This window comes from Stenella coeruleoalba (assembly GCF_951394435.1).
Source record: "Stenella coeruleoalba genome assembly, chromosome: 10".
NCBI classification, from domain to species: domain Eukaryota; kingdom Metazoa; phylum Chordata; class Mammalia; order Artiodactyla; family Delphinidae; genus Stenella; species Stenella coeruleoalba.
Genome location: NC_137156.1, coordinates 14,691,409 through 14,707,466, shown reverse-complemented (window position 1 = coordinate 14,707,466; position 16,058 = coordinate 14,691,409). Strand labels below are relative to the sequence as shown.

The 16,058-nt window shown below is 39.4% G+C and overlaps 1 protein-coding gene across 13 annotated transcripts in view; it reads right to left on the bottom strand.

The window, feature by feature from the left end:
• The window catches only part of RNF144B (ring finger protein 144B), an 850,456-nt gene that overhangs the window by 238,414 nt on the left and 595,984 nt on the right, over window positions 1–16,058 (bottom strand). For all 13 annotated transcript variants that reach the window (XR_013830101.1, XR_013830102.1, XR_013830103.1 and 10 more), the window contains one exon: window positions 15,557–15,788. The gene's annotated coding sequence lies outside the window, so the exon portion shown is untranslated. The remainder of the gene's footprint in view (window positions 1–15,556; window positions 15,789–16,058) is intronic.

The window sequence follows — 16,058 nt, the reverse complement described above, 5'->3', positions numbered from 1 at the left end:
ACAAAATTTTGCACAGGAGCTTCTTGGAATCCCTTCGGAAACCACATCCAGAGAAACTAAAGAAACCCATGGATACTTAAGAAGGAAGCATGTTCTTACTGTTTGTGCATGGTTGCAGTTAGGTAGCTTATACACAAATGGTAACTATGTGAGGTGATAGATGTGTTAATTAACTTGATGGGGTTAATTTCACAATGTATTCATATATTAAATTATCATATTGTACACCCTTAAAAAGTCATGTGTTACAACCTAAGTATATACAATTGTTATTTGTCAATCATATCTCAATAAAGCTGGGGAAAAAATAATACCTTAATACAAACCGAAACAAAAAAGCTTGGGTTGGCCTCCTAACTCTCCTACTGCAACCATCTTGCACTAATGTAGCTCCTGTCTAATTTTTGTTCTTCTCTCAAACATAAACATACACATTGAGTCCTGCACTTCCTATAGGAAAAGTCGAGCCCACTGCAGCTCAGCTGCTCAGCCAGGTCTCTCAATGATGTGGCCAAAGGGTTAGAGCTGGGGTTGAGGCCGTGAAAAGTGTAAAAGCTGAACTTGTACTCTGCTACACCACGTTCACTATGTATCTGAGCTTTTCAGAATCCAGGAAGGCTTAAATGGGGAGTGGCTCAGGAAGACCAGGAGGGAGGGAGAGATTGCTGCCCAAAGCCTAGCTACGTTCCCCTCTAACCGCTCTGTCAACCCAGTGTTTAATTTCTTCCAGCATAAATGTCTGACATTAAGGTTAGAATGGGGAGGAGAGAGCATGGTTGGTACAGAGTAGGTAGTAATAGAGAGTGGCTATTTATCTTAATTCCTCAAAAATTACATTATAACGGGGGTGATTCATAGTCTTCATAAGAATTATTTTTAAGTTGCATAATATCCCATATAGTGGATGATTTATTATTTTGTTTTTATTTTTTTTATATTTGGGTGGTACTTTAATTTTCCTTGAAATTAATAATGCTAAAATAAAGCCATGATGCTCTTTAGGCAAATAAACTTTTCCACCCAAATTATGAAACTGTAATTTCTTACAAACTACAGTTTAGAGATAAACAAAAACATAAAGCTAGCATTCTTTCTACAAAGAGCCCATTCAAACCAATTCCCTAAAACAAAACAAAATGAAAAACAAACAGACAAAAATAACAGGATAATTTCTGCTCTTTATGTAATATATTACGAACATAACATGAAGACAAAAAGTCCATGCATCATCTATACTTCCAGCATATGGATGGGAGATCAGATCTGGAAAAACATGCCAATACGGAACATGAATTTTTTCTGAGGCCACCGGGTTACTTAAGCATTTTGCCAATACTTATGACATAAACACAGAAGAATGAAAGTGAAAAAGATGTTAGACTTCCAGGCCACTAAGTGTTTATTTGGAAACTGGAGAGAAATAGTTGGTAGAACAGAAAACTTCTGGGTGATCCTGCCAGAGGAGTTCACACTGTTGACAATGATCTTGCAGAAAAATGGAAGAACCAGGATTTTAAGGCAAACAACCTAGCATATTTAGGTTAATAGATGCTTTGTAGAATTTTTATTTACCAAATTTTGAAAACAATCTATATAAGGCCATATTTTCTCTATCACTGATCCATTAATTTTAATCAAATCATGACCTTATCAAAGTAGTTTTTCAGGGTGGCAGCCAACCACACTGCCTTTCATGAATGTTACCTGAGACGGTTGATAAGGGATTACTGTGTTTCTTTGAGTTAGGTTCCCAGAGGTGGGATTAGTGAGGTTATAAGCATTTTTATGACTCCTGACATATTGGAAGCAATACTACACTTGCAAAGCTTTTGATACATTTTGCTGGATTATTTTCCCAAAGGCCTGTATTAATTTATAATGCTACCAGAAACGCATGAGGCGAGTAATTTCCTTTCACCTTCAAATGTTTAGACTTTGCAATTTTTTTCTGTATTTAAAAGTAGATGGAAACAGGCATTTAGAAACTATTAAGAAGTGCCCTTCTCAGCCTGAAGCAGCAAAGGAAATCTCAAAGTCCATCATGTTCCATTTTTAAATGGCTGGAACCCGAATATCAAAGACATGTCTAATTCATGCCACCTTGGCCTGTCCTGACCACCCAGGACATTTTAGGGTCTTTCCTGGCTCAACAGTTAATGTGTGCTTAGGTTGCTTTACTTGAGAAAATGACAGTTAAAAGGTGACTGTCATGTAGAAATTTTGGTTATGTATATAAAACAATTCATATTTTAATTAAAGACAAAGAAATATTTTATTACCTGCTTGTTCTTATTACAGGTATTTCTGTTCTTCTCCTTGAACAAAGGAGGAGACTGTATAGCATATGCCCATTACAAACCAATAATGGTGAACTCGACATCTCTGCAAATATCTAATAAGGCTGAGAAAAAGCTCCCTGCGAAAATTCCATTTTCTCTTCTTCCTTCCTGTCTTATGGAAAACTATACTTCCCAATCCCTTTGCAGGTAGGCAAGGCCATGTGACCAGTTCTGGCCAATGAGATTTGGGAAGGAAGGCGATATGTCATTTCTGAGCTATGGTAGTGGAAATTCTCTTTGTGATTCTCCAGATTCGTTCTTTTCATGCTCTAGCAAACCTCATGTGACGTTGCTGAGGCGCCGGCCAGTCTGGATCCTGGCTGACCACGTGGAGGACAGTGCCACTGCCTTCCCCCATCCTGCATCCTTACGACCTGCGACAGAATTCATGAGCGATAACCTCGGGTTTCAACCTTGGGTGTATTATGGGATCTGGTAGTCAGTCTGTTTTTGCATTTAGCATGACCGTCCCTGAATAATACCTCAGGTGTGGTCACAGACTCTACTGCCAAATCTGTTCCCCGAGCCCAACAGCCCGAATAGGTAGAGCAGGGATTTCTGGAGTGCCTAACGAGGGAAGTGTTTACTGCCCTGAGACGCCCAGCTCTAAGGGGAACTATCCTTGCATTTCATAAGCACCAAATACAAATAGAGAGATTAAAATGTATGGAGAAGAAAGGAATCCTCAGAACAACAGTTTAGATTTATAATAACAAACTTCAGAAAACTCATAAAAGCCCATCTGTTCTGTGAAGCATTCCAACAAAAATGACCACTTGGCATTCACTCTTCTGTGCCACTGCTTGTATCATCTTTGTGTGTGTGGCTCTCATATCCCCAAGTGTGCCTCAAATCCAGGGCTCTGCAGGGCAGGGAAGTTTATTGTGTTTTCTGCATGGCAGTTCACCTAGGATAAATGAATAGAGGGGAAAAAGGCAAATAGAAGGAAAAAAACTATCTCTTTCTACAGATGTGTATACTGGAATTTCAATTCTACAAACCAATCAGAAGCAGAAGAGTGCATTTTCTCTGTCCTTCCAAACTGCCATTTCATAGGGCTTCCCATCCTTTATATCTACAAAGAAATGATCTCTGACAGCAGGCACAGGGAAATAGAGTAATAACCAGATTGCTGACCTCCTCTCCCTTCTATTCCAGAAACGTACAGCTCAACCAACTGCTGTGTCCTAGACACTATGGTTTGAAGTGGAGTTTGTTCTTTGGAGGAAGAAGATTGTTGACTGAGACTGAACACGTTACCTAAGCAAAGACAAAGGAAATTCAGGGCCACCTACCACATCCCAGGCACTTGCTAAGGCACGTCACATAAATTAATTCTTTTAGCCCTCCCCACATCCCCAGATTTTTCTCATCTACAAGTGAAGAGGATAACAGTATCTGTGAGGATTAAATGAGATTAGGCATGTGAGAGTTCTTTGTAAATTGTACAGGAGCACCACAGAAATGAAAATTATTATTTTCAAAAAGTTGGCTGTTTCTCAAAGATGAGCAATTTTCTCTGGGATGCAGGCAAAGTATTGTTTGCCTTGCAGTGCTTAGTAAGTAACAACTAACAGGTGAAAGGGTATTCATTTTCAAATGATGTTGGAGAGAGGTTTTTAGCAGCATCTTTGTGTGCTAAGAGAGAGGGAGGAAGGAAAAGAGTGAGAGAGAGAGAAAAAGACAGAAACAGGGAAGCATAAAGGGCAGGCAGACAGACAGAAAGACAGGTACCAAAGAACACAGAGAGAAAGAGAGTGAGCAAACTAAACCTGTTAGAGGAAAAACTCTATGTATGTATGTGTAATATATATGTATGTGTGTATCTATCTATCTACACAGTAAGTCCCCTACATATGAACATTCAAGTTGGGAACTTTCAAAGATGCAAACTTGCATCTGGTTCCAGCAAGGAGCCGGAACCTGTGCCATCAGTGTCAGGCGTGAGTGACACGGCAGCTCGCCCTCCACCTCCTGTTGCTGATGATCCTTCAGCTCTACCACCTCCCACCTCCTCTCCCTCCTCCAGTGGGTAACTCTTCTTGCCTGTTCACTCGATGCCAGCCCCTGTATGCCAGCTGTTGTACTGTACTACTGTACTTTTCAAGGTACTGGACTATAAAATTAAAAGTGTTTTCTTCATATTTTGTGTTTGTTTCTTATGCATAATTTGGGTGAAAAGTATTATAAACCTATTACAGTACAGTACTATATAGCCAGTTGTATTATTTGTGTGCCTAGGCTAACTCTGTTGGACTTACAAACAAATTGGACTTACAAACGCGCTCTCGGAACGGAATTCGTTCGTATGTAGGGAACTTACTATATATATATGTTCTGCCTGTGTTAATTTGGGGGATACTGGGTATCACCTTCCATTAAACCTCAGAAATTCTGAGATGTCTTACTTAAGGAGTGACAAATAATATGCCTTTATGCATGTTGGGAGGAAGCAGTCTGGGTCCTCTGGCTGGGCTCAGATTCGTCTGATCTGTACTTTTATGTCCAAGTAGGTGTTCTCAATTTTTGCAGTGAAAGAGCATTTTAACATGCAGAAGGTCTCACAGCAGGCAACAGAATGGACGGCCAGATGTCAGAATCGTTAGTCTGCAGTCAGTACACAAGCAACCACCTCCGAGCACAGTCCAAGAGCTGCACTTCTCCCTCCCAGGCAACTTGGCAAATCTGTGCCAGTTCTGTGTCACTGAGAGCCATGCTCTGGTCTAGTCTAGCCATGTTACACATCAACAGAAACCCCCGCCCACAAAGAAACCTTGGAACATGCAGCTAGATTTTGGTTCCATTCCTAGGATCCAACTGCACTGATCTCCTAATTTTGAAACCTACAGAATCCTTCCAAGTAAGCACCCAAGGCTTCATCTGGACCCAGTTGTTGGCAAGGCCACAGAGGAAAACAATGAGAGGCTGAAACCCCACCTGCTGTGCGCCAGGCCGCTCCTCCCTGCTTTCCAGTGTCTTCTCATCTAATCTTCCCAGTTACGCTATGAGGTCAGGACAATTATCCTTACTGTTCAGCTGTGGAACCTAAGCTCAGAGAGGTTACTTTCCACTAGATTATGTGCCTAGTTAGGCACAGGATCCTAAAGTCAAACCAGACACTACCTTTTCGTACCCATATTTGTAGAAAAACAAACAGAGGAAGCTCTTCCTGTTCCTAGCTTGCTGCACATTCATGAGCCCCCTTAACACGGTACGCATGTGCTCAAATTCGCTGCTCTGCATTTCATGAACTCACCTCGAAAAAAGGGGGGGGGAACTTTCAAAAATATGCTTATTGCAAAAAAAACCACACCACCAATAATATAACAACTGTTTATTTCTGAATTCAGATAAGGGTTTGAAATGTCTTCTTTTTTTTTCAAAGTCATTAAAAATGCCTCTGACAGAAGGATTCCCAAGGACCAGGTTGAAAATGAGAGGTGACTATCCTAGGGAGGTGGCACTAGAGATGCCGAAATGCACGAGGCCTCCAGACAGTGTTGAGACGAGCCTCGAGACAGAAAGCTCAGAGAAAGGTTACGGCATAAAGAGGGAACAAGAAGCTTCTTCTTTATGTGCCGACAGAGACACGAGGGGGGGAGCAGAGGGTGTCGATGAGGCAGCTAATGCACCACAGAAGGGAAGTTTGTCTGACAAACCAGCAGAGCTCCCCGGGGCCACCTTCCCCTGCCTGCCTCCTCACCCAAGGCAGGAGATGCGGTGGTTGCTAAGGCAGCATTGTCCCAACCTTCTCAAAATTTTACTCTTTTACAATATTTAATAGATGTTTAACAGAAAGGGGGCACCTGGTGCAATACATTTAGAAGACCATGTCCACAGCATCCCCTCACCAGGGTGGTCCTAATGAGCATTAGCGTATTAATCACTATGAGAAGACCTAAGGTGGACACACTTATCAACGTATTGAATCCAATATCCTGCAAATAATCTTTTATCTGTAGATTTTTCAAAATGTAATCTTCCCTAAAAGAGAGTTTGTTCAATGGAAATGTTGTCTAATGGAAAGGTGGTGGAATGTTCCTTTCGTCCACTGCTGCAAGGCTCCTGGGACCAACTGGAACAGCTGCCCCTTTGTAAGCCAGCCCTCCACATGGAGCTTTTCCATAGCCATTAACGCCTACAGTCTGAGGGAAGTAACTTCCCTTGGGAGCCAGCAGAAGGCTCAGCAAAACTTTTTCAATGAGAGAAAGTTTATCTTAAAGTTTTCTGAATCAGTATTTAAGAAGGGTACTTATTTCACCTGAGTATTATTCTACACCTGTTCTACTCTCACAGAATCAAAGAGAAATGAAAGACTTAAATGCATTTCTATTTTAATAGAAAAATCTTCTGTTTGCCTTATCTTGTTGAAAAATGTATCTGCAGGAAAACAGTTGGGAGGCCACAGAAGATAGCACGGCTCCTGAAAATCGCTACCTATGAAAGGCACTTCTCTGAACCTGGTGAAGGTTAACAGATTTTTAAATCCTTTAACCTTGAAGCATAAATCATTCTAAGTAGATTGTTCTACCACCCCCAACATTTTAGGTGATCCTGTCCATCCCATTTATATTTTTTGAGATGCATTTCTTATCTCTCTTACAGTAACAACGGAACACCAGGAATTACTTCCACTGTTTAACTAAATTCAGAAAATAAGAGAATGGAAGGATCCAAAGGCCTTATAACCACAGTTACTATCTCATTCAAGCCACCCGGGAAGCATAATGTCCTTCGTGCTTATAGGGCAAGGAGTTTTACTCTCCCGCAAGAGTCTTTGAACTGTGGAATCCGGTTCAAATACAAATCTACATTTACAAGTAAAGAAATTATACCTCTGGTTTCCCATTGTCCACATCCTAAGCCTTAATTAAAATATCAACATCAAAAGTAGCAGTACCCTCATCCTCCGACTGGAAATTGGACTAGAACAACTAAAAAGCTGTAGGGTGAAAATATTTTTCATGATAGGGTATCATGCAAGCCAAATAATTTAAATTTCTTAAGAAGTAAAATGGTCTATTATAATTTGTCCTACATATTTCAACTTGGAAAAATTAAATTAGCCATTTCCTATCAAATGAAAAAGTAGTTCTAACAAGCAAGTCTTTTTCGTGGGTCACTTGGGATTCTATCCATTAGGCATGAACTAGATTAAGTTTCTGCATATAACTAGTAATTGCCTATAACATAATTTAATATCAGTTTTGAATAAAAACCCAAACATTGTCATGGTTTTGTTCTAGGTCTCTTAGGTATTTTTTTTTTACCATATAAATAGTATAATTAGCATTTATTTTGCAAAAAAAACAGTTATATTCTTACTATGAACTGAGTCTCCCTCACTAATTTTTTTCTTTTTCTTTTTTTTTGAAAAGGACCATCTTTGCGTTTCCTATAGAGGCTAAAACGATGCCTTGCATACTGTAGCAGGTAATCAATGCTTTAGTAAAACAGTTATTGATACAGCTGGTCAGACAGATATGAAATTAAGCAAAGTAGGGGTGGGACAAATCCTACAAACTGGTTCCCCACAAGACTCCAAATGAAAGGTCCTGATTCAACCTGACAACCATACCTCCTTACCATTATACAACAGACCTACCCCAAATTACCAAAGGGTCATAATGGCCTATTAGTTTTTCTGCCATCATAAGGTAAAGTCAGAGAGTAGAAATATCAGCAGAAACAAAATTCCTCTGAGGTAGCCAAGAACTGTAGGATAAAAAATGACTTTATCTTAGGACAGGTTTTGTCACCCACACGACGAATATGACCTTACACAAATCATCTTCTCCATCTGTGTTCTATATGACTCAACTTCAAAATCTAGACAGTACTGCCAAACTCCGTATCAGTCTCACAACAATGTGATAGAGAGCTGTGCCCTGGTAGTCAACTGGAATTAGGCACTCTAGGAATCAAATGATGTAAGTGTCCCTAACAATAGATTCCTAAAAGTCTCATTTCTAAAATTAAATCACTCTGGTTTATTCATAGAATCCCTAGAATCACAGACTATTGAATATGAAGCATTTGTATCGATAACTAGTTTTACTCATTCCACTAAAATAGGAAGAAAACAAAGTCTCCCAAATGAAGCAACTTACCTGAGGTCTTAGAGGTAATTCAAGGTACAGCTAAGGAACCAGGGCTCCATCCAAACACGTTTATAACTCTGGGGTATTTCCACCACACAACAAAACTTTCCTACAAAGTCTGCACTGTTGTGCATGAGAGAATTATTATAATATCGAGAAGGAAATATTGATAGAAATGTACCATGCCATATACCAGTTTAGGCCTCTATCTAATCCATCAAACCATTTACAGGTTTTTGGGTTTGGGGTTCTGTTCCCCCCAAAAGCTACACACATCCAGAAGATATACACACCCACATTCAGACATTACTTTTTGGGACTTGCATGAGTGAGTGGCTGACTGACTAATCAAGAAGAATTTCCTCAGTGGGAAATAGGTATCTTTGAAGAAAACTGACAAACCTATCCCCTATCTCATGTTAAACTAAAGGACTAGTTATTCAGTGATCAGTAAGATCACATAGTCTGCCCAACCAAGAATCCATTCTTTACACAGTGGTAAGAATACTTCAATTATGGCTCAGAGGGGAAGCAATCATTCAGGAATCCAAGGACATTTACTCAAAGATTTCTTGGGAATGGTTTAAGAGATATAGAATCAAATTCAAAATGTAAACTGAGATCTCCTTCCCTAAATTTATGTTTAAATGAATAAATTTCACATTTCTCCTTCTTCTCTAGTACCATAATATTGTTGCTTGCTTTATAATTTCTACTCCATGCTGTTTCATAGGAAGCTACATTGTAGTGGAGAGCAAGCTAATTCTGTATGTATTTGTAGAAAAGTATATTACTGTTTTTTTTAAAAAAAGCAACACAATAACAAAATACTGGGAAATCAAATGTCAATCACAAGCCCAGTTTGGGCTGACTTAGCTCTATCTTCCCATCTCCAGATATCCCAAGAAGGTTACAACTTTCTGTTGATCCAGTTATCTTAGAGTCACTGGGCCTGGTCCCTTAAAGGTCGTGTACACAAGAAGGGACTAAGGCAGTGTTCGCACAGTTCAGGTTGAACAACTCTTCCACCTCCAAACTACAAAGCAAATATTACTCAAGGCCACTTCCACTTCCTCCCCTTTTATGTTATTTTTCCTTTCTACTCCAAACAGAAAGTTGATTTTCCCTTCTCTAAGCCTCTGTTAAGTAGATATTTTGTTTCCTCATTTTTATTTACCATATACTGCCTTGTAATGTTTTTTGTGATTTTTTTTTCCCTAACATTTCATTCTCTGCTTCTCCCTTAAAGCCTTTCCTGATCTCCCCATTAAGGAGGCTGGCTCACTCCTAAGGGTCTCTCTTGTAAATGGTATAAACATATCACAGCGTACACAATACTTTTGTGTGTGTATTGATCTGCTTCTCAGTAATCCCTTAAGTTAAAGATAACACCTTAGCACTTTTGGATCTTCACATATTATAATACTTCCCAGCACAAAATGAATATTTGTTTGATTAGTTAATTAATACGATAAATTCCTGCATCACTAGCCCTCACTAATTATAGGATATTTTCCATTTTGTTGTTTTATGACTATTATCCCAATTGTAACTGTCCCTTTCTCTATCTGACATCATCCTGTATAGTCAGTGAGAATGGGTAGTCTCAGTTCACTCTCTTGGCACTTGGGGGTCAGCACTGTTGTGGCTGCAGATGAATTCAGGGATGCCAGTCCCTTGGCAGTGATGAATGGTAAGCTAGCATAGGGAGTGGTCACTTCAATAATCTAGGAGAGGATATGGAAAGCTTGTATTTTCTCTCCTCTCACACAAAAAACAAAGCTTATACCCCTGGGCTGGCCACAAATCCAAAACAAAATGGCACAGTGGCCACTCCAGCTGTCTTGGTTGACGGGACATTTCATCAGCCCAATGGTCAGATATCTGAGGAGTAAGCAAGAGATGTAAAGCATCCTTTTTCACTGGGGACCCTGGCTTGTTCAAGAGGGATTTGTTGGATAATCAATTCCCCAAACAGCTTGTTTTGTTTTGTTTTGCTTCCTTTGTATGTAGGCAGATTGTCTTAAGCTGCCAAAGTAGGAAATAAATAGCATTAAAAATGTGTTCCTGTGAAGAAGCAAATTATCTCTTTTACCCTAATATTCATCAGAGATTTCCTGAAATTTTGAAACAACACAATAATCACAAGTGGTATTCTTGTGATTCTTCCCTTGGACTGCATCTCATTTCAGGTTCTTTCTTTCTGCACTTTAAAGTTGCTAATGTCTGTAGCAGTATGCAATATCACGCCAGCTCTAATTCAGGTGAAGCTAAAATTAGAGGTAAACTTGCTGGTTAAGTGGTCTCATATCACATATCACACCAAAGCTCGAAGTAGACACTTAGGGCTAAATTTTTTAAAGGGCTCTCCAAATTTGCATTGACAAAACCCTCATTGGTATGCATGAGCAGCTGTCTGGTTACCCACCCCACCCAACTGCAAGCTGGTGACTTCCTTATCAAAAGCTGTACAAATCCTGAGCTAAGACTATAATTGCAAATTGATAAAGCATTGAAACCTTGAGGACAAAACTGCAACCAGTATGCTCGTATTCCTTGTGCTAGAATGAGCTAGTCTATACAGACTATCAACAATACACTCAATATTTGAACTTTTCTATAATGTCTTCCTTTACTCTAACTCAGCAGTGATATGCATGTTCTCATTCAATCAAGTATCACTGGACCATGACCAAAGTATCTCCTGTGATACAGAACCCAGCAGCTGGGGAATAAGGCACATACAACCTAAATCTGCAGAAGCTGGTCTGCAAACCAATCAATCTAACAAAATAGATATAATTCTTTCCTCCCATTCACTCACTCCCCATATGAAGATTGTCATGGACTGACTGTTTGCATCCTCCCAAAATTCGTATGTTGAAGACATAACCTTCAAAGTGAGGGTATTTGGAGATGGGCCCTTTGGAAAGCCATTAGGGCTAGATGAGGTCATGGGGGTGGGGCCCCCATGATGGGATTAGGCCCTTACAGCAGGACACACCACAGAGCTTGCTTGCTCTGGCTCTGCCTGCCATGTGAGGACACAGTGAGAAGACGACATCCTACAAGCCAGGAAGGGAGCTCTACCAGAAATCGAATTGGCTGGCACCTTGATCTTAGACTCTCCAGCTTCCAGAACTGTGAGAAAATAAATTTCTGTGGTCTAAGTTACCTAGTCCATGGAATTTTGTTACGGCAGCCCTAGTTGACTGAGACAAAGAAACAGTTATAGAAATAACTATATATATAAATACATAAATAAATATTACTATAATAGTTGCTACGACATTGGTATCATTGTATGGTTCCAATGTAAATTTAGTTCAGCTCCACAACATGAAGTACAGTTGTAGTTTAAGTCTTCAGCTGGTAACAGTTTCTCTCCCTGTTTAGTCCATTTGGAAAAGGTATTCCCTTTGGGGGACTGTTTAATAAGTCAAAGACATAACAGAAACAGTGTTGACCTCATTAACATAAGCTCCCTTCTCCTGTTTATAACTTGGTCATAAACCTTCGTAACTGCTCAGTAAGAAAACCGTCTGGATGATAATAGTACTCAGAGGTGGTGGTGTTCTCAGATCAGTGAAGCCAGGCCACATGTCCCTATGCCAAAGAGCTTTAAAAGTGCTACTCTCAGTGAAAACAAAATTACTTTAAAAATTATTAACACATCAAGACCACCATATAGAAAAACTGTGAATATACAGAATATAGAAGAAAGATTTTTCTTTACACATCTGAGCTAAAGCAGGTTTACTCACACATTCCCTTGATTCTAAAATGCAATCACTTGCAAGGCTCATTTTAGATTCAAATTAGCTTTTGGAAATATACATACACACACACAGACACAGATGTACACACTGTACACATTGATAGTGACACTTGTCCTAATAATCAATGTTATATGAAAAATGTGTCAGAAAATTGAGTAAATGGGTTACATTTATTTTGCAGTTCTATTTGTCTCTGTGTGTATATGTGTGTGTTTGCGTGTGTTGGAGAGTCATGAAGAGGAGGAAAACCTTTAATCTGTGAATTTGCTCTTGTGATCTCTGAAGTGCTGGTAAGCTGCACATACACAGCTCATCAGGGAATATGATGAGACCAAAAAAATGAAGGGAAAATATGAATCGAAAGGAGTAGTCTAGATGTGGCTGTTTCTTCTTTAATTGACAATGCCTCATTAGCAAAAAATGGTAAATTTAGTTTAATTTCAAAAACATATTGAATGCACTGTCCAAAGCATCATCTATCTTTTTGTATTGGTTAAATGCCTGCATTCAATATTCTCTGGAACCTGAACAATGTCGTAAAGTAAAAGCTGACTTCTAAAATTCAGTGAGTACACATGTCCAAGTTAGAGTCCAGAATTATGTGAAATCATAAAGTGTGAAAAATACTGCAAACAATTACAGTACTTTGGAAGTAAATGAGGATCACCTTCACATAATAGTCAATGTCAACATCACCAAGGGTGAGCCAACCAGACTCATGGCCCCTATGCCTCACCCCTGAAACAGTCTTTCTAATTGGAGAAACTGTCGCTCTAATCCAAATTGTAGATCTAATTTCCAGCTAACAGGAACAGCAGCTATGAGAGGAACAAGTTAAATAAGGAAGCAGTCTGAGAAATCTAGATGGTGGAACTTTCTATAGGATAACCAGCTGGGTCTACTCAACAGGGCCATGGCATGGGGGAAAGGGGAGGAGGGAGGGCACATCAGTTCCTGATGAAAAGCTATTAAGAAAAAACAGCCAAAGGTAATGTGTGGATCTTAACTGGATCCCACTTTGAACACACCAACACTAAAATGCATTTAAAGGCTAATGAGGGAAATTTAAATATAGATGGGATATTAGTTAATATTAAGGGCTTATGGATGATAATATCAGGTTAAGTAGGTAGTTAAATAGAAAAACTTTACTTGGGGAGTATGCCTTCTGAAGTATTTAGGGATGAAATATCATAGTCTATGATTTATTTTAGATATTTCAGCAAAAAATGTATAAAGCAAATATGGTGAAAGGTACACAATGATTAAATTTACCTGAAAAACGCATGGGTGTTCGTTATACAATTCTCTTTACTTTCCTATAGACTTAAAAGTTTCCTGATGAAAAGTTAAGGCAAATGAATCTCAGTTAATGACTAAGTTGTATTACAGAAGTGACATTATTTCAGTGTCTCTAAAATACTGAATAAAAGTATGTACATAGGGGGCTTCCCTGGTGGCGCAGTGGTTGAGAGTCCACCTGCTGATGCAGGGGACACGGGTTCGTGCCCCGGTCCGGGAAGATCCCACATGCCGCGGAGCAGCTGGGCCCGTGAGCCATGGCTGCTGAGCCTGCGCATCTGGAGCCTGTGCTCCACAACAGGAGAGGCCACAGCAGTGAGAGGCCCGCGTACCACAAAAAATAAAATAAAATTTTAAAAAGTATGTACATAAATGCACCTGAAGATCTGTTATTAGGGAATTGATTTGCTAAGTAATTATTATAAAATGCAAATCCCAGTTTACTTCATAGTTGACTTACCTGGTGAATCAGGTAAATCTTATCAGACGGGTTCACTAGTAAATTAGGAAGAACGTAACTTCCCCAAAACATTGTGAGGATGAAATGAAGTAATGTTTTATAAACTATATGTTGTGATGTAAATGCTACTTACAGTCACGACTCTAGTTCTGAATTGGCTCTTGCCTTATAATTTTCTAATTGCAATGAAAGTGTTCCTTCTTCACTTAGAAATAGAAACGTACCCCTAGATTCACAACTGTAAACTTTCATGACGTCAATTACATTTCCTATTTTTCCGTCCTCCGGCAAGGAAAGAAATAATAGTACTTATTTCCAAGAAAAGCTAACATATGCATGCACACATTTAGAGTAATTTATGGTTATTGAAGATAGTTCTCTCAGTATACATTTTAATTTCTCCCCAATTCACCTTACATCCTTCCTGAATACTGTTAAGATCAAAGACCAGCATTATCAAATCAAAAGAGATAGCTATTTCTGCAGTTTACTGGGGCATCTGACAAAAGGAGATGCTAGAATCCTGTTATGAAACCCTATACTTTGCAGGTTTTGAGTACATCAAGCAGATGTTTAACTTCTAAAATTTCTAAATCTCCTCACCAATATCTGCTTTAGTTATTTGAACCACATCTCCTTTTGTTACATCACCACTGAGATGAACCATTTTATACAACTGCTCTTGTAAGAACTGACATTACAAGTGACCAAGTTTATCAGAAATTAACTATTCTTGTAAACATATGTACAGGACCCTTCAGTTTTATATCTATTACTTAGAAAAAAAAGTAAATTACTAAAACACATTTCAATGGAAAAGGAAATGTTTAAAGTTACACTGAATATCTGTAGTGAGGTAGATGGACCTAGAGTCTGTCATACAGAGTGAAGTAAGTCAGAAAGAGAAAAACAAATACTGTAAGCTAACACATGTATATGGAATCTGAAAAAAAAAAAAAAAAGGTTATGAAGAACCTAAGGGCAGGACAGGAATAAAGACTCAGACATAGAGAATGGACTTGAGGACATGGGGAGGGGGAGGGGGAAGGGTTAAGCTAGGACGAAGTGAGAGAGTGGCATGGACATATATACACTACCAAATGTAAAACAGATAGCTAGTGGGAAGCAGCCACATAGTACAGGGAAATCAGCTCGGTGCTTTGTGACCACCTAGAGGGGTGGGATATGGAGGGTGGGAGGGAGACGCAAGAGGGAAGAGATATGGGGATATATGTATATGTATAGCTGATTCACTCTGTTATAAAGCAGAAACTAACATACCATTGTAATGCAAATATACTCCAATAGAGATGTTAAAAAAATAAACTGTAAGCAAAGATAATAAATTAATAAATAAATAAAGTTACACTGAACCCCCAATGCTATTAGGAACTTAGAATTCTTAAATTGAAGGTGCTGGTCTACAGTTACAATTTCCTGCCAGACATCTACCATTGCAAGGGGCAGGAAGATCTTACAACAAAGGATGCCAGATGCTCAGTTCCAATCTAGAATCCTGGGAGATAATGTCACTGAGCTTCAAACAGTACATGAAAACTGAGGTAGGGCACCTACCTGGTTAGCAGTGGTCCAGCAGCCAGGGGTAGGGATGGTGCACTGGGTGGGTGCAACAAAACAATGTGCTCCATCAACTGGGACCCATTGGAGACGGCTAATAACCACAGCCACAGAGAGAGGAGTCATCTCAGCAGAGGCCAATAAGGACACAAGGAGCAGGGAGAGTCTACAAAGCAGATACGTCCTCCTTGTTGCCTTGGAGCTTCTCACTCCCTGTCTACACACTGTCCTGGAAGAAGAGTGGAGAATATGTTAGAGAGGAAAATGCCCTGATTGGGATTTTAAGCTGACTTAGCAATTGGAGTTCGGTTTTGTAGAAATACAACGATTTTTCTGTACATTTCAGTGTTGCCTATAAGTTTCAATTCCACCAACAACCATTTAGAACATAGCATCTAGTACTCTGGCTCAGACTCACAGAGGCAGGCTTTCTCAGCTCCTCAAGATGGAGAACTCAAAATTGCTAATAAAGAGTTGAATTCTTTCACCTTTTCTTCAG